At 40.1% G+C, this 24,012-nt stretch overlaps 1 protein-coding gene across 2 annotated transcripts in view; it reads left to right on the forward strand.

Annotated features, from left to right (window-relative positions):
* Positions 1–4,908: 4,908 nt before the first annotated feature.
* Socs6 (suppressor of cytokine signaling 6) overlaps positions 4,909–24,012 on the forward strand; it is a 28,400-nt gene continuing 9,296 nt past the window's right edge. The window contains exons 1-2 of one of the 2 annotated variants that reach the window (XM_085676339.2): positions 4,909–5,065; positions 11,211–11,335. The gene's annotated coding sequence lies outside the window, so the exon portion shown is untranslated. The remainder of the gene's footprint in view (positions 5,066–11,210; positions 11,336–24,012) is intronic. The other variant, XM_085676340.2, reaches the window with a different exon arrangement.

Genomic DNA, 24,012 nt, shown 5'->3' on the forward strand with positions numbered 1-24,012 from the left:
CATGCTCTGATTTAACCGCAATGCCTTCTGCTTCTGACGTTCTTCTTAGTAATTTACATGCTCTGATCTCACTCTCTCTTTTACTACAAATCCCACTGTCTCCTTGTGTTTGGAACAGAGTTCAGTTCTGTAACAAGGTCTCTTTTCTTCCACTGCAAGAATTCCTGAATCAATTTTTTTTTTAAAAAATGACATTATTGTACAACCCTGGTGTTCTTAAACACTGTAATGGGGTTCCATCTTCTGACTGTCTCTATGTCTTTGCCAACCTTGAAAATGAATGTTGAGGTTCAGAAATCAATATTCCAATGTCTGACATTTTGAAATGGCAAATGTTTTAAACTAAAGAAGCATCAAGGCCTATCTGACTGTATCCCTCCTCATCTCTACCGACATCTTCTCTTTTCCTTTCCAAAACACAGACATTTTACTGTACTTGAAAAAAATAAAGGACTTTGGGTATTTTCAGTCATGCGATCACCAGGGCTCTTGGTGGTATATTCTCATCTTCTCTATTTTGTTTTGCTTTAAATAAAGTTTTATTTTTTTTACTGCTTTAGCTTTTTGTATTTATTTTTCTACTTATAATTATGCGCATAGATGTGTATCTGATGCAAGTGTAGGTACTCATGACACCAGGAAGATGATGACGGATCTCCTGGAGCTGGAATTACAGGCAAATTGTAAGCAACCTGAACTGAGTACTGGAAACTGGACTAGGTCTGTTTTTCAGAGTAGAATGAGCTCTTAACTGCTGGTCCAAAGCTCCAAATCCTCCTTCCTATAAACAAAGTCAGGCAGCTACTATGGGAAAGGCCTGGACATATCTTTGTGACCCAGAATGTAAGCTGTTAGTCACTAAATTAAAATAATAGTCATAGCAATGTTAATCATACAGGGCAACTAATTGTAAGGATAATGGCACCTAAAGATACTAGTGATATCTCTGTGCTTGGCAGAACCTCAAGCCCCATCTTGGCTATAGACAGACCTCTTCTTGGCAGTCCTGCCCTTCTCTAAAATACTCCGCATCGCTTTGGGTGACATCTTTCCCCTACACCTAGCACAACCAAGATACATGTCCATGACGTTCATGATTAGTGTGGAGCAGTAATGCAGGTGCATGATCACACATGAGAAGGAGGAGCCATACTAATAGTGTACATTGGTAAACTGATCCTGGTGCCAGGGGACCTAAGAAAACCTTGTGTTGCTAGATACTCAATTATATTTCTCTCTTTTGTTCTTCTTTCATTTGGTTTGGTTTGTTTGTTTGTTTGTTTGAACTGTTATTTTTAAACAGTCTTCTATAGACCAGACTTACCTAGTAAAAGATGATTTTGATACTCTTGCCTCTGTCTCCCTTCCCATATGCTAAGACTCGACCAACTGAAATACTTCCCCAGCTCCACAATACTTCGTTTATACATAGAAGGATGTTAAAATAGCAATGAGCCATGTAGAGTGGATCTTAAGTATAATTAGAGAGCGGTTGGTTACTACCAAGGTGTCCATGCTACCACTGCACCCCTAGGGCTATCTTGTCCTGCTTATCAGTGTTGTGATTCACAGGTATCATAGCAACCATTGGTTGCTTCCCTCCTTTGGGAGCTTGCACAGTGCCTTCTGGTATCATGAAATGCACTTCTCTGAGAGGACGCTTTCAGGGGTGTTGTAAGGAAGCCGTCAGTTTGGTTCCTGGCTGCCCAGCAGCTCAGACCAGAAATAATCCCACAGAAACTGTACTAATTCAAACACTGCTTAGCCTATTAGCTCTAGCTTCTTATTGGCTAACACTTACATCTTAATTTAACCCATTTATAGTAATCTGTATATCGCCACGTGGCTGTGGCTTACTGGGTAAAGTTCTGGCATCTGTTTCAGGAGGCTTCTCTCTGACTCCACCCTTCTTTCTCCCAGCATTCATCTTAGTCTTCTAGCCTAACTAAGTTTGTCTTGCTATAGGTCCAAAGCAGTTTCTTCATTCATTAACCAATAAAGGAACACATAGACAGAAGGACCTCCCACCCCACAGGAAAGTTTCAGTTCAAGGTCCTCCAGGTCCACATAGTGTCTTCATCAACAGGTACTTGCCTTCCACCTCTTGGAGCGACCAAGGGCAATAGCAATAACTTATAATATTTGGGGAGTCTCTTGGACAGCTCTTGGGTTTCTCATGCCTGGGGTTGGGTTTTTGTAAGATGGTCTTTGACTCTTGTGGGGGGTATCATTTTCAGCCCACATGGTAAGTTTTCATTTAAATCCTCTATGTCCATTTTTATAGCAACTAATGTGCATTGTACATATTTTTAGGTAGATAGTTAATAATATAAATCCTTTTGACTTTTCCAGATGTCCTTTCTATTATTTTACCCTCCATCCTTCTTCTGTATTTAGCTCTTTCCCTCTCCCTAAACAGAATCCCTCTTTTCCCATTCCCCACTTCAGATCATTTGCACCCCTCTATTCACCTCTTCCATGTCTTGCCCTGCTCAATGGTCCCTTTTTACTTTCATGGTTTCTGTAGTCATTCCAGGCATGCATTCACATCTGAAGATTTGGAGCTAGGAGCTTCGGATAAGCAAGAACATTTAACATTTGCTTTCTGGACATGGGTCACCTCACTCAGTGTAGTGTTTTCTAGTTCCATCCAGATCTCATGACTTCAGTTTTGTTAACAGCTGAGTAATACTCCATAGTGTACATGTACCACATTTTCATTACTCATTCACCAATTAAGGACACTTAGGCTGTTTCCATTTTCTGGTGTGTGTATTAGACAAGTTTCTTTAGATCAGTGGTTCTCAACGTCCCTAATGTATTGACTCTTTAATATAGTTCCTCGTGTTGTGGTAACCCCCAACCATAAAATTATTTTGTTGCTACTTCATAACTGCAATTTTCCTACTACTATGAATCACAATGTAAATATCTGATATGTGACCCCTATGAAAGGGTCACTCAGTGCCCAAAGGTTGAGAAGCACTGCTCTAGAGTAACAGAATTTACAGAATGAATCATTTATATATATATGATTTATTAGCATGATTTACAGGCTGTGGTCCAGCTAATCCAACAATGGGTGACTGTGAACGGGAAGTTCAAGACTCTAGAACTTGCTCAGTCCGTAAGCCTGGATGCCTCGACTTGTCTTCAGTAGACCCTGGAACCCAAAGAAGCAGGCTCTAATTCCAGTGAAGGAGTGGACTTGCTAGCAGGGCAAAGGCAAACAGGCAAAGAACAAAGGTTTCATTCTTTCAGGTCCTTTTATAGGCTTCCTGCAGAAGGTGTGACCCAGACTAAAGGTGTCTTTCTACCTCCATGATCTGGATTAGAAGTAGATATTTCCACCTCAGATTAATTAGAAATCCCTCACATGTGTGCCTTCTATTTTGGGGTTTTGGTCAATTTCAGATGTAGTCAAGTTGACAACCAAGAATAGCCATCACACCTAGTTATTGTGAATAAAGCAGCAAGGAACCCGGCGGAGCAAGTATCTGTAGAGTAGAAAGTCAAGTTCTTTGGGCAAAGGCCAAGGCCAATCACTCCCACTTTTTGAAGGTAGAAACTGGTTAAAACTTAGGGACTAGTATATGTTTACATAGTTCTATGAACTGTTCAAACTGTAACATGATCTAGGTCTGCCACATTCACAGTCCAGGGTCTTGGTTATGTGCATTGTTGCTGATGGTCGTTGGTTTCTACTGCTCAGTAATAGTTTCCTGCCCTTAGAGCAGGTGAGGAAATATCATTACTGGGAGCAAGAGACTAAAAAGCTTCCTTCTATGTAATCATCATTAATCTCTTTGGTAATTTGATTTCAGTTTATATTCTGTTACTCACTGAAAACAGATATCGGACTTCAAATTAAGTTGAACTGGGTTTGGTGGCTCAAGACTAAGGAGGCTATTTTGGGGATGACAAGAGAGCGAGGGAGGGAGGGTAGAAAAGAGAATATGAAGTGAGTTATATTTCAACCAGGATACCAGTAGTGATAGTGTTCATTAATCTATTCAAGTAATACTGAGAGTGACAGCGGTAAGTCTGGTAAATAACACATATGCCACCTGCTATACTGATTTAACACACTTTCTATTTTTCATCCAGATTTTGTGTTTAAATGAACATAATCTACTGAACATTTCTGAAAATTAATATCAATTATTTGAAAACTACTATTATTTTCTTTAACTAACATATTCAATAAAACATAACAGGCCTGGAGTTTACTTACACCTGAAGCTCTTTTAAGTCTTCTATTCCCAGTCTTATTTCTTTGTCTATTTTCTTTTAAAAATGCCAATACTACTTAAGAAACACTTTCAAGGCTCACACTAATTCTAAGTGATTTTTAAACAATATGTATTCCCCCCGCTTTATTGAGATTCTATTGCTCACTATTAGAGGAAAAATAAACTATTAAACATCTGAATCTGATGTACATTAGAAGCATATTGTTTGAATTTGTAAAAAAGTGAGTTAAGTTGCTAAAGCCTAACTAAACACTCTCTCTCTCTCTCTCTCTCTCTCTCTCTCTCTCTCTCTCTCACACACACACACACACACACACACACACACACACAAACACACACACACACACACACAAAAAATTAATCGAAGGAATTCCCCTGAAAATGACTCCACTTGAAAGAAGGGCTAAGCCTAGTTTCCTTAAGACCAAGCCGGAGTAGGTACGGAAGGCGTTCCCACTTGTGGCTCAGCCTGGACCCAGCTCAAGGCGGCCTTGGAGTCCGGCAGAAGAGCAGAGCTTGGGTCCAGCCTCCTCCGAGAACTGCCCGGGTGCCAGCTCGGGAAAGGGGCGGGGCCTCCCGCGCCCGCGGCCCCGCCCTCCGGAGCCCCTCCCCACCCGACGCCCCGCCTACCGGGCTGTGCCGAGGGCGCGGGCGGCCCGGGCTCCTGTGCGGCGGCTCCGCTCCCGCCTGGGCCGCGGCCGCGCGCCCTCCCTTCGGGGAGGAGGAAGAGGAGGAAGGAGGAGCGGCTTGAGGAAGGCCGAGGGCGACAGTCGCGCCGTGGCGGGCAGGAAGCGGAGCCGGCGGCCGCGGGGGTGAGCGGCGCGGGGGGAGGGGGCGGGGGTCGCGGGGTCGCGTGCGGCCGGGAGGGCGGCGGTGGGAGGGAGGCCCAGGCCCGCGCCCCGACCCTCGGCTCCACGCCGGGCCCGCCGCCGCCGCCTTTGTTGCCCGCGGCCCGCGGCTGTGCTAGTCCGGGGTTCGGCGAGGCCTGGGCGGCGGGGCCTGCGGGCCGGGCCGGTCGGGGTTCCCGGAGCGGGAGCGAAGAATCATCGCGGCCGTCCGGGCCGGGGGTGGCGGAGGTAGCTTCCAGGGACCGAGGTGTCGAGTGGAGCCGGGACCCGGTGGCCGCGCGCGACGGGCCGCGGGAGGAGGGCCGAGGCATTTAAACTGCCCTGATCCCGCACAGGCCCTCTTTGGCTCCCGGAGTTGGCAACTTCAGGTACACACACACACACACACCATTGTGGCTCCGAGCAGCACAGTTGATGTTTCCCAGAGCAGGGCCTGGCCCCAAACTTGAAAGAGTTTGTGTGTACCAACTTAGTGTGTAGTCAGAACGCGATTTGGGGTTCTCATCCCCACTTTTTATAATTGGAGACGGAGGTGGAACTAGGGCTTCCGGTGGGGAGATAATGTTGAATTCTTGAAGGTCTCACTAAGGCAACACATACTGCTGTGCCCGAGGACTGTGCAGTATACTAATTACAATTATAATGCGAATTAACACACGAGAGACTTCCCAAATTCAGTTTTAATTTATAATGTTCCTTGGAATAAAGATAAACTTGTAATCAAACAAAGGTAAACTCCTGCCTACACAAAGGTGAAATAGCAGCCATAGTAGGCAGCTGTTTAATTTTAACCCAAGTCCCACCGTGGACCGCGTAGTTTACTTGAATGAATGAATTTCACTTGGAATTCTCAGTGCTGTGAAGGCAGTGAAAAACACGAGTGGTACTGCTTACAGGTTTCACGGATAAAATCCAAAAGAGGTAGTTTATAATCTGTGACTTTCTTCTGCACTGATTTCTCTCCAGTGCTTCATAGATGGATGTGGGAAGAGAGGTGGTTTAGGATCCGTCTCTGCCCCAGGAAAGTAGGTCACCTTAACCTTTGATTCTACCGCTCTCCCTAAAACCCTTGTTTATTTGAGGGCATGACACTCTGGACAGTGGGCTTCATAAGGGATGTAGGAGAGTATATTATCCAGGACTGAACTGGGTCAGGCTGTGCCCAGTTACCTACCTGACCCTCTAGCTTTTCTAGGGCTCCGTTTAGCATCTCCTTAAAGACACTGCTTTTTACCTTTTAAGACATCCTCCGAATTGGTCCCTGGCCCTGTTCCTTTCCCTTCTGACCACGGAACTAAAACACTGTTTCCCTCAGGGAGTCATCTGAGTGCCCTCCCTTGTTAGGACACCTGCAGGGAGTGGCAAGGCAGGGATTTGGGTGCCAGCCGAAGCGCAGGGTGTGGTGTGGAAAAGTGCGGCTGTATCAACTGGATTCCAAGTCCTTTACCATACCATGTTCTTCTCCAGTCTTGAGCACGGAGACACCGTTGCTTTTAAGAGCTGCCCTTTTTCAGAAAACAGAAACCACGTGCCTTTGTGACCTTCTTGTATAAGTTCATCCTTAGAGAAAATCCTGCTATGTTTTGCCACTGTGGACAGTATTAGGAACCTCTTGTTTTGCTCACAGAGGTAGTTGTGTGATTTTATTTAAAACTTCTGAGGTGCACAGAAAGGAGGCAAAGCCTTTATGTCCATTTCTGAGTTCTTGGTGGTCACTGACACCCAAGAATATGTGTTCATGAGAAAGAGGACAATACACACATACGTGGTCGACATTGGAGCGTGCAAATTCTCTTCTGACCTCTTGCTGTTATAAAAGTGGTACTCATATCTGTGGCACCTGTGTACTTTTGCAGAATTGTTATTTTCATGAGGAGTCTCATGAAAAAGTATGGCTTTTTAAAACTGACCGTCCTGTCGATATCTTAATGACCAGACCAAATTTAAGATTTCAGTGTCCATAGTGCCCAGAGAGGACATGACATGCTTTAGGGTGTTCGTTTGTTAGCACTATGACCTTGAACAGGCTTTGGATATCTCAAGTCTTATTTCTCAAATGGAATCTATCTTGCAGTTACAGTATGTATTTTATTGGAAATAAATCCAAACTCTTAATTGGGCGACAGGATTTCTACATCGGTTTGCATCTTGTCTTACACCACCGTTATATCCTGACCCTTCACTTCCTCCAGATCCCACGCTCTTCTCCAACACCAGCCTTGATACACTGGTTCTATTAACTCTCAGTGTGTACCAGTGGCTACTTGTGTGGGAGGTTTTTTCTTAGGCCTTAAAGCCAGTGTCCACTCTTCAGAGAACCTTCCTAAGTACCTTGGAGCAACAAACTGGCGTGTTTCCTTTAGACACTGCTAACTACTCTCTTCTCTCTGCTCTGCTCTGATACAGGTTCCATGAGGGTAATAGCTTGTGATAGTCTCTGTTCCCTTTGTGTCCCCAACACATCCCATGGAACTTGGCTACTTTCCCCTTTTTGTCTTTAACGTATCCTGTGGAACTTGCACACTGAACAGGGACCTGGTGTGCAGAAGTATATGCAGTTCTTATCACATTAAAGAAAGAGGCTTGCTGTGCAGATATTCGTTAGCCTTTGGTGTTGTTTGCCTTTGTTTAGGCTGATCTGCTCAAGTGAATAAATCATGACTCTAGTAAAATCAAAACCCTTGTGTCCACATGACATAAACAACCCTTCACAAAGAGAACCGTTTCCCCGTGGAGCCATAATGTGTGTGAGTTACTCATGAACCAAACCGGCTTATGGCACAGATGGACAGATCTGCCTCACTTTCGTTAAGTGGGGTTGTTTGTCAGTGTGGAAAGTAACTATTCTGTAGCATATTTCCTCACTGTTCCTTTACATAGCATTGTGAAGTCTGGCCTCAGTTATGTGGATCATCTTTGCAGCCTCAGTTTTTAACAGATAATCAAGCAAGAAGAAAAAACCAATTTGTAATTAGACATGCCAGACAGAAGACTGATTGCAACAGTCTTTCACTGAAATACAAATCTAGATTGAATTTTAACACTTTGATTTTGCAGAATAACTTTTAAAAAAGTTATTTGTTTTATCTGTAAAATAATCGTTTCTGAGAGATAAGTTGAAAAATTGAGACTGCATGTGACTAGGTTGATGTTTAGCATATTAGCAAGTGATAATAGTAATTAGTTTAAAATATGCTTGGGCTAGTCAGTAGGAATATGCTGAGAAGCCAGCAAAGTCTCCATATGATAGAAACATTCTTGCTGAAAAAGTCCAATATGAGAAAAGGGATATGACGGGAAAGCGGCTGTGTGTCTGCACAGATAGCCGGTAGTGTGCAAGTTGCTGGGATGTGTGTGGGGTCACAGATTACAGCGTGGGTGCCAGTGGGAACTTGGCTGTGGGTTCAGTAGTCTTAGGTGGTATGAGTCCTCTCCAAAGTTCCTTGACATGTGTGATGCTGTCTTCCTTCTTATAGCCACCACACTAAAGTATTGTCTTAAAATTTTGAAGACAGATTATCACATTTTCCCATAGCTAGCTCTTGGACATTAGAGAAGAAAAGAAATGATGGACTATAAGATGTCACTGAAGACCTTAGTGGCGGTGGGAGCTTGTATTTCAACTACTTCCTTACAAAGGCATAGGATAGTGCGGCTCCTATTAGATGAAAGATTTTTATCAGAAAATTAATCATTTAGTTTTGATCTTTGTAATTACACAGATAAGTTTGGTTTACTAAGTGATTCAGAAAGCCAGTCTTTGCTGTAGACCTCATTCTGACCATAGTGTTAGAAGTTTTAAATGGTTGAAGCAAAAGGGTTAACAAACAGATTAAGATAAATTCTCATTTGTGATGTACTACTTTGCATGTGTGTTACTTTCCTTGTGCAAATTTTGTTTTGATATTTATAATGCATTCTAAAAGTTTAGCTTTGGCTTTTTTCTTTTTTTTTTTTTCCAGACAGGTTTCTCTGTGTAACCTGTCCTGGAACTTATTTTGTAGACCAGGCTAACCTGAACTCACAGAGATATACCTGCCTCTGCCTCCTGAGTGTTGCAATTAAAAGCATGTGTCTCCATGCCCAACAGGCTTTGTTTTCAACTGAAATACTACCTTCTTCAGTTAGTACTTGTCTGTTGGCATCCCTTTCAGGGATGAAACAAACAAACCATATTTAGGGAATAATGTTACCAAATATCACAGATTGGCAGAATAAGTGAAAAGTGTCTGGATTTTTGTGCTTTTATACATCTGTAAAATTATAATTTCAGGCTAGGCGGAGTTCAACAGATTATAATAAGTGTTCATTCTTTTACAGATGATTAAATAAGTAAGCAAAAAAGACAAATGTTTACACAGTTAGCCTAGTTGTATGCCAGTTCTCTAGAGGATTTCAACATGGGATCTCATGCACACAGCTCTTCTTTAATTTAACCCTGGGAGGTGGGCACTTGTGCGTCTGTCTTTATGGACAATCATCTGGGTTTGGCTAGGGGAGACAAAGAAGCAGACAGAGAGAGCCTATGTATCAGTACAGAATTCTTGTTTTCCTTCTTGAGTTGCTAGAACTCACACCTGTAGAAATACCTGAAAAGTGAGGAGGTAGTATGTTTTTGGTTTTGGCTTTTGTGTCAGAAAATGCTTGCTCTGGGTATTTGGATTTTAGTCTAGGTATGTATAGAATTTTAGGTACAGTTTACTTAAGAGAAATAGGTTATGTGGCACTGATGGATTAACTCTGTAAGATCTCAGTGTGTTAAGAGGGATGGTTGACTTTTTGCTTTTCTAGTTTTTGTAAGGGTAGGATTTTTGTGACTTCTTTTGGATTTGTCTGCTTTTCTGCAATTGCTGTCCTATGACTTCAGGCAAGTAGGGAGGATAACAGTTTGAGGCACTGTTAATCCTCTGCCCAGAATCCATCATATGGGCTTGCATGAATGCCAGAGAATGTGGAAGATTCAAGGAGAGCCACTGAACAGTTGGGGTGGCGGTCTTGGAGATTTGAAAACAATGCCACTGTCACCCAGACTTCACTGTTACCTCGGGCCAGCTACCACCTGTTTATAGCAGTTGTATGTCTCTAGAACTTTTTTGTAGTTTTTGTATTGTCTATTAAATATTAAAGCTTCACAATGATATATTGTTGTGTGAATTCTTATTGGTCTTAATAATAAAATCTCAGTCAGATATGGGGTGAATGCTACAAGATCGGAGAAGCAGAGCAACCAGCCACTAGTTCTTAACCTCTACTGAATCCTCAGACCGAATGCACTGAGCTCCTGTCTCCTCTACCTTTATTCCTCTTCACTCAGCCATATCCCTTCCTGTCTCCATTTTTCTAGTGCTGGGTTAAAGGTGTGTGACTCCCAAATACCGGGATTAAATGTGTGAGCCATAACCACCTAGCTCTGTTTCTCTTTTAGATTGGATCAATTTTGTTTAGCCCAGTGTGCCCTTGAACTCACAGAGATCGGGCTGCCTTTGCCTCCTGAGTGCTGGGATTAAAGGTGTGCGCCACCACTGCTTGGCCTCTATAGCAAACTAGTGGTTTAGTTTTGCAATATGGTCTTCAGACAAGCTTTATTTGTTAGTTCACAGATGAGGTGTTATATATCTTATCATTATTCTTTTATTCTTAGAATATAATATTCCATTGATTTTAAACTTAAAAGACTTTAAACTTTTCTTTATAATTTCTTCCCCCTCATTTTTGTGAGTTTTCTTCTCTGAAGCTCTTTGTTGGCTACAGGAAGTCCTGGATTGGTTTATTTATTAGTTATTTTCTCTGGTTTTCATGTCAATCTTTTGCGAGTGTTTTTGTTGTTGTATTTAAATGTTTCACAATGAATTTTGGTTTTCTTAACCTCCTGTACCCTTATAAAAAGTAACTTTGGACTTGTTTCAAATTTGTCATCTTTTCTCGGGCCTGTTTCTTTCTGTCTTCCCTCCTAGAAGAATTGAATTTACTTGTTTCTATTGTCGAGTGCTAGATCTGGAAAGAGGACTTGGCACATGGTAGGCAGGTGCACTGTCACTGGGTGCCGCAGCTCAGGCTTTCTACACAGTTAACATTGCTCCCGTTGGTCATACTTTTCCTTTGCTTTCAGGTTTTCATTGTGTATGGGGGAATGATAGTATGCTCGTCAGATTTTTGTCAACTGGACACAAGCTACAGTTATTTGGGAAGAGGAACTCTAAATTGAGAAAATGCCTCCATAAGGTTTGCCTGTAGGTAAGTCTGTAGTACATTTTCTTAATGATTCATATGGGAGGGCCCAGCTCTTTTGGGACAGTAACACTGGGCAGGCTGAACAAGCTCTGAGGAACACTGGTAAGCATTGTTTCTTCATGGCTTCTGTTCCAGTTCTTTTAGGTTCCCGCTTTGAGTTCCTTCCCTGACTTCCCTCTTTGATGGACTATGATCAGAATGTGTAAGCCAGATAAACCTTTTCCTCCCCAAATTGTTTTTGGTCATGGTGATTTATCATAGCAATAGAAACTCCAGCTAAAACAGGTAGCAGTTAACATGTGTGCTCATTCTTGTTGGTGATGGTGATTTTTGTTGCTGCTTGTTTTTTGAGATGGTTTTGCTGTGTTGCCAAGGCTGTAACTAACTGTTGTCTAGGCTGGCCATACACCCTTGTTCCTCTGCCTCAACCTCTCAAGTGATAGTATTATAGGCCTGTACCACATACCCTGCTCAGAAACTATATGGTATATCAATCAGGACCTCACATAAAACTAGCAGCTAGCTAGCTTGCCGCCTCCCCCCTCCTTTCTCTCTTTTGTTAGAGCTCAAACTCAGGTCTTAGTTGTCCGTGCTAGGCAAACAAGTATTTTACCACATTCTGTATCTCCTTCCCGGAGCCTGTTGATCTACATTGGTCATCATGAATAGTTTTAAGTTGTATGTATTTTTTTGAAGAGATCAGTTGGTGGACATGTGCAGATTAGATAGCAATTTATAGGATTTGATTCACTCCTTCCACTATTTAGGTTCTGGGAATTGAAAGTCAGGCCATCAGGCTTGGCAGTGTCAGTATGTTTTACCTGTTGAGCCAACTCACTAGCCCATGTTGTATCATTTTAATAAGTGGAAAGGTGCCAGATGTGATGGTGCACACCTTTAATTCCAGCACTTAGGAGACAGAGGTAGGCAGATTTCTGAGAGTTCAAGGCCAGCCTACACAAAGAAACCCTGTCTCCAGGATGGGGGTGGGGGAATCTGAGTTAAACTTTTTTATTACATCATAGTTCAGTGCTTTGAAGAGATTTTTATTTATGAGCAAATTACATCACATCTCTGGAGAAAATGCAAATTCTTGAACAAATCACATAGTAATATTATTTTGTTGTACAGCAGCAGAATAAAAACAAGCTGGCAAAATACAGATATTTGGATTTTTTGTCATTCTTAAGTTTGCCCAAAATTCTTAAAGAACTTAACCTGAAAGGTTGAACTTATTTTATAGGCAGTGGAAATGGTGAGCTGTGTGGAGAATGTGAAATATTTTAGCCAACACCATTCTGCTGATATTTATTAAAATGTTAGTTGATTTTAATTTTGAACTGTCAGTTATGACAATGTATTAGTGAATTCTATTAAAACAATTATAATTACAACAGAGGACAGGATTTATGACATTACATAACTTATCACTGAGTATTACAATGGATCTTTTCAAATAGTCAGCTATAATTGTGCCATAGTCAATTAAAGTAGGTATGTGGGAATCATTAGGATCTTAATAGTAAGTCAGGTAGCATGCACATAATTTCCTTTATCAGTGTTACCCTGGTGCCACTGGTTTGAGGATAGTTGAAATGTCTGATAGTTGTTTTATAGATGACCTGGCCCAGGTATATAGGTGTGTTAATTGCCATGTATTTTCAGCACAATCACCAATTCAGCATGAAAACTGGTATCTTTCATTGTGACACTGTCCAGAGTAGCACAGACCCCACAGGTCAGAGCTCAGTCCACAGACTTCACCAATTCAAATGCCAGCTTGAAGTCCTGGCCAGCTCTGCCATCTTGCTGACTGGCCATTAAGTCAGAGGTTCCTGTAACAACCTCTTCTGATTAGATAACATGGAGAACTCAGCCAAAGCCAAAGTTTGTAAAGATTAGTCAGTTGGGGCCTCTACAAACTTTGACTGGTGCTTCCTCATATATTAGTGTTGGGAGCCTGTGAATAAGCCTACTTAATTTATTAAAACTTTTACTGTAGTTTTAAGTTGTCTTATTTTCTTTTATGACAATTTTATGTCCATTTTTCTTTGAGGTTATATTTTTTTAAATTTACTTGTATAGTCCTGAAAATGCTCCATATTGTTTTAAAGTTTATTTTGATATGATTTACAGGCTCTGAAAGAAGTCAAAGAGATTTTACTGTATTTCTTATGCTTCAATTATTTTTATTTGCATGTATATGCCAGACATTGTGAAGCTGGCCAGCTGCAGAAGATGTGAGGTCCCAGAGTACAAGATGTCAGCAACTGCGCTGCCTTTCTGGGGCACCAGTGCCTTAGTTTAGAGTATAAACTAAGGAGACCCGGGCGGGGTGGAGGTGGGGGGACGAGAAAACGCTTTAAGATGCTGTTGCAGTAATCAAGGAAACTAGAATATCCTGACAAAACCAGATTTCTGCGTGTATTGAAGGTGGCTGTGGATTGGCTTTCATGACTTTGGATATGAAGCTTCAGATAAGAAAGGAGCCAGGGATGATTCTGAATGCTTTGGTCTGAGTCCTTGAAAGAATGAGGTAGCTTTAAGTGAAGTAGCTGTCAATGGAAGTGAATCCTACAGGTGAAGCAGATTTGGAAGTGAGGCTGAAAACATGCAGTTTAGTGTAAACCTGTTACATTTCAGCCATCTGCATGGTAATGTCAAGAAGAAAGGTGAATATAATTTGACTATAAATGGTGAGAGGAATTTGGGAGTGGGTGACCCATAGGTACTGTTATCATAAGTGTGACAAGGAGAGGTGCTTAGTGTTACCACAACTTGATATCCCCTGCTTTGTTTATACCTATGGGAGGCCTGCCCCTTGCTGGCCAGAAATAGGAAGAATGGATGTGGGGGTTGGGGTAAGAGTAGAGAAGAGGGGTACATGCGGTACTGATGTAAATTAAATAAAGAAATTAAAAGAATAACTGTTAAATCATTTAGTGTGTGCGTAGAGACAGAGGAGGGGGCATCTGCATGTTAGGGTGCTACATCAGGAAGAGGCTGGGGTGAAACCAGCACAGGAGTCTAAAAATGAGGTGCCCTTGTAGCAAAGGCACAACTGGGTTGAGTTTTAGTAGCATCTTGGATAAGGGCTGAGCATTTGGCTTGTGCTGTTGTGGAAATGGCTGTGGCTGATAAAGAGACCCTGGAAAGCAGGAGCTGTTGCTGAGTTTACGAAGATCTCTGGGGAGCACTGCTGTGAAGGAGCATGCTCTAGGAACATGGCTTGCAGAAAGTGAGAAATAACATTTTTAGTAATGACCCAATAAAGGGGAAATGCAAAGAGAGGCTGTGATGCCTTTAGAATGGAGCTGAGGAACTAATGTGGAGCAGACACTGCTAATTTGATTGACACATGGTAGAATCCATGATTTCCTCTTCTTCATTTTTGGGTGCCGGGCTTTAAACCTAGAACTTCGTGCTTGTTAGGGAGGCTCTCCGCAGTTGAACTTTATTCTTAGCTGTGAAGTTTCCTCTTAATGACTTCCTTTCTCTGAAATTAGAGCTGAGATTGAAGCTGGAGTATTTAAATGTGAAGACAGATACAGGTTGAGTGGTCAGCAACAAAAGAGAATAAACCCAAGAAAAAGTTCTAGATGTTATTACTCAGGAGATTAAGAGCACTAGCTATTCTTCCCGAGGACCAGAGTTCAATCCCAGCATCCACATGGCAGTTCACAACTGTCTTTAACTCTAGTTTCAGGGGACCTAAGACCCTCACATAGATATACATGCAGGCAAAAAAAACAGTGCACATAAAAATAAACAAATATTAAAAAAATTAATTCTCAGATGTGTGGTCCTGAGAAAAAAAGGAGACCATTCTGAATGACTGTTTTCCCAACCATGTTTAGCCATGTGGGTGCAGGTGTGGCCTAGGCTAAGACATAACCAGTGCTCTAGTATAAAAGTGAAAGGAGGGATCTGAATGGGAGTGATTCCAGTGCTATAAACTGAGCAGGGAGGATTTGCCATTCTTGTCATTTAAACTTTGAATATGTAAGGCCAGTAGACCATGACTCACTGTGTGTGTATAAAATCTTTTGTACATATCAATATAAAAATTTTATGTCAGATTCACTAAATGTTCCTTACGTAAGATGAAAAGAAAGAGAAAGTTACCCAGGTTTTACTAAAGCAAAAATAATAGTCTCAATCCATTGTCTTACTCTTTGTCTGAATTTGTTTGTGAAATATCTTGACTTTAAAAAAGAAGCCTTCTGATTAACTTGAAACTGGTAGATTTACTTGAGCATTCCCAAGTAAAATCAATTTTCAGAAAAACAAAAACCTCATAGACTTTATTCAATTAAAAACACTCCAAGTTCATATTGACTAACATATCTAAAGAATGCTGCCATCCAATAACAGCTCCTTCTGGTCCACTTATTTTCTATTCTTTCTACATAATTGAGACCACACTTTACATATAATTTTATTTCCTGTGTTTTCCACTTAGCAAATGAACACTATGTGTTCTCTTCATGTTATTTATAGCTATATAAATACCAATTTCAGTGGTTCTCCAGGCCCATTGTGTAGCTGTACCAGCATTTGTTTTACTGCTCTCATACTGTTGGACATTAGGATGCTTTTGATTTTTAAAGCTCAGTTATTTTTAATCGTAATTCAGGGAGCATTGTTATTTCTTAAAATGTATAAAAATAGTGTTGCCAGGAGAGAGTATGATAATTTTTAAAAGTTGAATATTGCCAAATTAACTTGCATAACTTCATTAAGATACTTTTAAGCAATAGCTAGTTGATTAGAAAAGTTTTGACTGATTTGACTTGGAAAATGCTCTTACTGTTTTCTTATAAGGGTCAATATTTTCTGTGACACCAATTAGTTATCCAAGTGGAAAAATTAATCCCTACCTCATATAAATCAGTATTAGACTATCCAAATACTTAAAAATAAATGACAATTTTTTGTGGAAAATACAGGCAAAACTCTCTTTTAGTGTCAAAAGAATTTCTTGAGAAAATAAAAGGATCAAATAATTAAAGTGTGCAAGAGAGACAGAATCAGAGATAAAGATAAAGATGGAAAGATGCAAGCATTATGTAGCAAGGGAAAATGCAGAGACAAAGCAGGAAGCCAGGAAATCTGTGGGACTGGATACAGAGAGATTTCTAGGCATCTAGAATGTATCATAAGTTCTTTGTATAATGAAATAGAACTATTTATATGATTCCAAGTGGTTCCTCTTTATATAAATTGATCATTCCTGTTAAACAGCTTGTTCATGGGACATGAGATAGCTCAGTGGGTACAGGGCTAACTGTCAGGGATGATGATCAAAATTCTATAGGAAGAGAGAACACAACTCCTACAGGGTACCCTTTGGCTTATACACACACACACACACACACACACACACACACACACACACACACATCTTGACATCACGATCCACACACAAATAAAAATACAAGAATTCAACTTGATCATAATGATCTCTACATGTTGTCAAGTTTGGTTTGCTGATACTTGAGTTAAGGCTTTTTGGATTACTGAGGAATAAATGTATCTCCAGTTGTCTTAGAGTATTTGGCTTTGGTATCAGGTAGTACTGACCACTAGGAGTGATCTACAAAGTATTTCTTTCTTCTCTGTTATCTGAAAGAATTCGTCAGAGAATTTTGGCTATCTTACTAGTTTCTACTCTGTCATTCACTATATGTCTGTATACTCCTCTGGGTTCAGTACTCTATTATACGTGCTATTTCCTTAGAATTGTCTTGATTTAAGCTGTTCTTTCTCTAGGGTCTCCTGTGTATAGTCTGCACTAGCCTCAAGTTCAATTGCTGGACTTACATGTGTGCCACAATGCCCATTTATAAACTGCTTTTTCTAGCACCACTTTTTATATGTGTATGTGTGTATATTTTGTTTTGTTTGAAATGTTTTGAATTTATGGCTTCTAGTCTTTAGCCCATGGGTTATTTAGAAGTATTTTGTTTCATTTCCTAATATTTGATGGTTTTCCAGATTTATTTCTGCTGTAGTTATATAATTTAGCTCTGTTGTGGTCAAAGAACATATTCTCTATGATGTCAGTTTTTTTTTACTATGTTGAGTCTTGTTTTTGCCTATCCTAAGAATGGAAACTTAAAAGCAACATTCAAAGTCATTGTTAGTGTTCAATTCCCAGGTTGAATGTCTGTTGTCCATAGTGCTTGAGATAAGTGTTTCTGTTTTTTTTTTTATTTTTTTTTTATTTTTTTTTATTTTTCGAGACAGGGTTTCTCCGTAGTTTTTGGTGCCTGTCCTGGAACTTGCTCTTGTAGACCAGGCTGGCCTCAAACTCACAGGGATCCACCTGGCTCTGCCAGGTGCTGGGATTAAAGGCGTGCGCCACCACCGCCCGGCTTTTGAGATAAGTGTTTCTGATTTTGAATTCTTTTCAGAGTTTGAATGTTTAATTATATGTAATGAGATGACCTAGCACATCTGCACACATAGCTCTTGTGCTTTGTGTTTCCTTACTGTACATAATACGAAGGCCATCTTTTTATTTTTCTCAACCTTTGCATTTGGCTACAATCCTTCACACTATGTTAGGTGTGAAATTGTCAAAATGTTGGATTTCTTTTGTTTCTAGTTTCGGATTTTTATTTTTGGGATCTTCAACCTTCTAACCTCTCACCCTTTCTCTTTTTCTTCCTCTCCCCTCCTCTCTCCGTTTCTTCTCTCTTTCATCCTCCTTTCTTCTCTATCCCATTCTTTTATCTCTCCCTCTCTTCTCCCCTTCCCTTCCCCTTCACATTGGAGATTAAACTCAGCTTTGCTTTTGTCAGGAAACAGTGTCTACCAGTGAACTGGGAGTCTGCTTCATTGAAATCTTTGTATTAGTGAATTGTCTGTTTCTCCTTTCACACCATTATGTATTTGGGGGTTTAATGTTAAATGAATATGCATTGATAAATCCTGTATCTTCATGATGTGTTAACCTTCATTTCATTTTGAAATGTTTATTCTCTAGTAGTACTATGTTTGAGTCTCTAGTAATACTTTCTTAAAGCAAGTTTTTTTTCTGATGTTAATTGAGCTATTAGCTTTTATGGTTACTCTCTTAGTATCATCTTTCGTATCCTTTCAAGTGATGTGCATTATTCCACTTTAGAGGAATCTTATAGATAGCATGTCTTAGTTTACTCTCCGTTTCTGTTGTAAAACACCATGGCCAAAAGCAGCATGGAAAAGAAAAGCTGTATTTGACATACATGTCATGGTTTACAGTCCATTGACAGAAGTCAAGATTTGGAATTCAAGGCAGGAACCTGAAGATAGTAACTGAAGCAGAAAGCCATGTAGGATGGCCCCTTACTGGCTTGCTCTCTATGGCTTGCTGAGCCTGCTTTCAGTACAGATCAGGACCACATACTCAGAGGTTGCCCTCCCCACAATACCCACGTCAATGCCATTCAAGAAAATGTGCTATCTGTGATGGCGCACGCTTTTTAATCCTGGCACTCTGGGAGGCAGAGGCAGACCAGACTTAGAGTTCAAGGCCAGCCTAGTGTGCATAGTGAATTCCAGGACAGCCAGTGCTACACAAAGAGACATTATCTCAAAAACAGCCCCCTCCATACACTTGCCTTCAGACAATCTGATGGAAACATTTTCTCAGTTGAGATTCTCTTGTTCCTACCTATGAAGAGTAAGACCGCTACCACAGTTTTAAAGCCAAATTTGAAGCAAGCAGTAATTAAACACCAGCCAATAGATGGGTTCTGATCAGGTTCATACCCAGGTTCCTGGGAAATGGTCCCAAATCATGGTTTGCAGCAGTTTAAAGGAAAACCCATAATTCATTGCATTGCCCATCAGGTCCAGTCAGGGATAAGCATACATCCTGACATACCTCCAGCCTACATCCAATCAGGCAAGCATATATCGTGGCATAGTTCTGCCTGTGACCCTCCTGCCCACATGCAATCAAGAACATCTGGTGCAGATGGGGCAGACAAGCTTGTTTAGGGGAGTGAGAACATGTGGCTTGTTACCTCTCACAAACAACAGCCTCCAACATTTCAGGAACTGTCCATCCTTAAACAAGAGGCTTGTAAATCAGCGACATTTTTGTTTGATGGATCTCAAAGTCGTAGTAATGAAAACTTAGAATGTAACTTGATTCTCACATTTCCTTTCCTCAGACAAGAGTGTAACCTGCATAACTTTTTATTATTCATTTTTATTTATTTGTTCTGACAGTCCTTTAATTAGGTTAGGATCTGTCAACTTTTTCTGTAAACTATCAAATATGTTAAATTTGCTTGCTATAGAGCCTCTGAGCTCCTTGTTTTGAGGAGGCAGCCATAGACAGTGTGTGATACTTGCTTGATAAAAATAATTTACGTCACAGAAATTTGAATTTCATGTAATTTTCTTGTGTCCTTAAAAATACTGCTTTGATTTTAGCCAGCTAGTAATAATACCATAACTAATTTTCTTTGACGAACATATGAAAAGAGTGATGATCTGAGTTTTGCCCACAGAGTATGTTTTGGGCCATAACACTTTAAAAGTTTAGTCCATTTACATGTAACGTATTTATTGATTTTGTCACATTTACATCTGTCATTTTGCTAGCTCTTAAATTTACTTCATTTTATGTTTTTCCTATGTTAAGGGAACATTTGTGTTAAATGCATATTTTAAATGTTAACTTCAGGCTCTCAGAGTACTTTGTGACTACTTCATGGACCCTTAGTTATTTCTTACCACAGTGTACTTCAAAATAATGTTAATTCTGGTAAAATATAAATTTGCCTTTTCCCCTATGTCCTGCTATTCCTTTTTGTTGTTTTGCATACATTGTATCTAGTGTATGGTATGTTTGCCTTTTCCCCTGTGTCCTGCTGATCAGTTGTGTTGTTTTGCATACATTGTATCATCTAGTGTGTGGTATGTTGTTTTGCATACATTGTATCTAGTGTGTGGTATGTTGTCTTGCATACATTGTATCTAGTGTGTGGTATGTTGTTTTGCATACATTGTATCTAGTGTATGGTATGTTTGCCTTTTCCCCTGTGTCCTAATGATCCGTTGTGTTGTTTTGCATACATTGTATCTAGTGTATGGTAGCTTGCATCTCCATGAGTACTACAGCTGATTTATACTTTCCAATGTCCTTTAAGACAGAGGAATGAGAGAAATGAGAGGATTTAAATTAACTGTTACTTTTATCACTTCCAGTCATTGCTAAGTGACACTTTCTCTGAAGCACTTTCTTCCTGGTGTGTTTGTAGTTCAGACCTGCTAGCTGTCCTGCCTCTTCTCAATGCATGAATGTTTATGTTCATTAGTTCGTTTTTCCTGATTACCGACATTGCTTTGGCTGTAGAATTTTGAATGTGTCATCCTACTCCCTTCTGGCCTTCCCTGCCTCTTTTCTATCTCTGCTTCCCTTTCTGGTGAGTCCTTCCTCTCTTGCTCTCAGCCTTGCCACCTCCTGCATAGACTGCTTTTTCCTGAGCTTAGCTTCAGTTACTTTCTGGGGTGGGGAGAGGACTTAAAAGCCTCTCGTCACATCATGATACAGGTGCCCCCTAGGCATATTACTGTTTTTGCCTGTATTTCTGGATGGGGCATCTAGAGCACTGGGAAATAAGTAGTCCTGTGAAATGACTCAGGCAGGCTTATCCATCCACATTCTTGATTTTGCTGTGAATTGTCCTGCTTCATTCATGTCAGCATATTGAAATAAGTGGTCTTTCCAAGTCATTCACCAAGCTTTCAGTGTCTGTGTGCTACTCAGGATTCCTCGTAGACTTTGGAGACATTATTAAACTGTCTTGGACTGATAAAAGAAGTGAAGGAAACGAAGAAACGAGTATAAATTAAGGAAACTTGTAGAAATCATATAAGTGTTGAAAAACACTGTTTTGGGTAAGTTCAGGTATAGGGTGTTAGATGTGAGGGGTTTGGCTAGATGAGTTCCAGAGAATAGGCTTCACCACAGCTGATTGAATTGTGGTTGAATTGGGAAGGAAACTGCTGGTGAAGTGAGTGTGGGATGTATAGAGTGAAGTCAGACATGAAAAGACTACCGGGCATTGTGACATTTAAAACTAGGAAGACTTGGGCATGGGAGGAGAGTGCCTAAGGGGAGTACCTTTGGCAGAGCCTTGTTTTGTAATTCACTGTTCGACTTTGGCAGGTAAGATGACTTGGAGTAGTTGTTTGGTTCTGAAGTTAAACCTGCTTAGTTGTTACAGAAAGTACCGGGTAAGGAAAATGGGCTTTCTGACATTTTCCTGTCCTTCTGTGGTATAATTATTATTATCTATGTATCACCTGAGATGTTTAGGTATAAACACACACTCAAATAGGGCCAGCTTTGCATTTTGCTTTTTAGCTTTCTTTTTCTCAGCAATGTTTCTTGAGTATCTTTCTTCACCTGTATGATTTACTAAACTAGTCTGTAGATATTTGATGTATGTATGTTGTTGTTTCCTACAGTTTAGGCTAAAACTGTGTTTTTTCTAAGATGATTTATGCATTATAAAGGTGTGTGTCATGATTAAGTAGATTTTAGAATTAACTGATCATGTGTGTCAAGTGTCTTAACAGTGTTTGTGCCTCAGTTTCCCTATTTATTTAGTGGAACTATTACTATTTACTACTAGCTACAAGCATTTAGGCTATTGCTTTAAGCACATCTCATATATAGACCCATTTTAACTTCATAAGTTATATGAATGATAAATTTAGTTATGTCTAAGTTAATATAACTTCTAAGCAGAGCTGGGATATGCACAATCTCAGTCTAGTTCTACAGTGTCATAACTGCTTCATCAAACTCACAAGGTTCTAAGATGATAAGAACTGATGAAATAGTGTATTCAAAAGACGTAGTCCTTCTGTCACTCTGATAAAATGTAGCTTATATTTACCACATTAAACAGTGTAAGCAACAGTAGATTTGTTTAAACCAAATGATAGGACATTGTTGTCTTTATAGCTTTGGCACAAGAACATATCCAAAAAACAAATTGCTTGGGAGGGTGTTGGGAGGAGGGGCGGAAATGGAAACTTTTATAATTTAATAAACTTTGAATTTAAATATAAAAAAATAAATAAAAATCTATGTCTAAAAAAAAAAGAAAGTGCTATGTAATTGTAGCAATAAACATATTCTCTTGGCAAAAAAAAAACAAATTGCTAATTGAATGTCTGTCTATTTGGTTAAAGCATATGTGAATTGTTTTTCAAGTAATCTTACAAGACTATTTCCAAATTCTGTTTTGATGATGAGTTATAGTGTTGAGTTTGGATATCCTTCCCAATGTCTTGCTGCTGATGTTTAACTACTAAATTCCTGGGTGACAGTATTATCTTTTTTATATATAATTTATTTTTATTTTATGATCATTGGTCTTTTGCCTGCATGTATGACTATGTGAGGGTGTCAGAAGCCCTGGATCTAGAGTTACAGACAACTGTGAGCTGCCATGCCCATCTCTTCCTCTTTTTAAATTTTCCCTCTACCCACTGCACTCCTTTCTCAAATCCATGACCTCTTCAATTACATGCATATATGCACAATCAATCTTTTTAGTGTTGCTTATATGTATATGTGTTTAAGACTGACAACTTGAGATTGCACCGTCTATCAAGGGGCCCATCATTGCAGAAGATTAATTCTCTCTCTATTGGTCATTAGTTGCTTGTAACTCTTTCTCTAGAGGTGAGATTTTTGTGAGATTTCCCCTATCTACTTCAGGATGTCAACTGATGCCGTCATTGTGTAGGTCTTGTTTAGATGACTATATTGTTAAGATTTCATGGGTCTGACACTGTCATATCTAAAACACCACCTAGTAGCCAGTGTTCTGTACCATTGGCTCTATAGTGTTTTTTTTTTTTTTCTGTCCCCTCTTCTGCAATATTTGTCCCTGAGCTTTAGGTGTAGGGTGTATTGTAGATATATCAGTTGGAGGTAGGCACTCCATGGCCAGTTGTTCTCTCTACATTATGGTCAGCTGTGGATTTCTGTGATCGTTTGTGTTGCAAAAAGAAGCTTCTCTGATGAGGATTAAGAACTACACTTACTGGTGGAAATAAGAAAATAGGTAAAAAATTAGAATGCAGGTGGGTAATATACTGGTTTAGGGAAGTGGTAATATTAGGTTCTCTTGGGGTCCATGACCTCACCAGCCAAGGTTAGTTGGCTAGATTTTCAGTATCAGTTTTGAATCCCCTTCTATTGAGTAGATCTTTAGTCAAATGGAAGGCTATTGGTTATCCCCAAGATATAAATGCTACTATTGCACCCTTTTGTATGTCTTGCTGTGGTGGTCATTGTTGTGGTTTCTAGGCCTTACAACTGGGTGGGTCTACTAATTGTTTTTCTCCCTTTGGGTAGTCCTCAGAAAGGAGGCTTTCTGATCAGTTCCAATTTTAAAGGCGGTTTCCTATGCCTGGAAATAGAGTTTTTGTTAGCCAGTTTATGACTCTTAGAAATATATTGTCTTGATTTAAATTTCCTGTTTAATGAGTTTTCAAAATAAGGTATAATTCACCTACAATGAAATCATATCTTGTAGTACACAGTTCATAGAGTTTTGTCAAATGGACCCACTCATTTAAGTCCCACCATACTTTTCTTAAATTTTAATTTTGGGGAATGTTGGGGTCTTCAGTATCCCAGACTGACATTGAACTCC

This window comes from Myodes glareolus, chromosome 13 (genome assembly GCF_982192425.1).
Source record: "Myodes glareolus chromosome 13, mMyoGla1.1, whole genome shotgun sequence".
In the NCBI taxonomy this organism is placed as follows: domain Eukaryota; kingdom Metazoa; phylum Chordata; class Mammalia; order Rodentia; family Cricetidae; genus Myodes; species Myodes glareolus.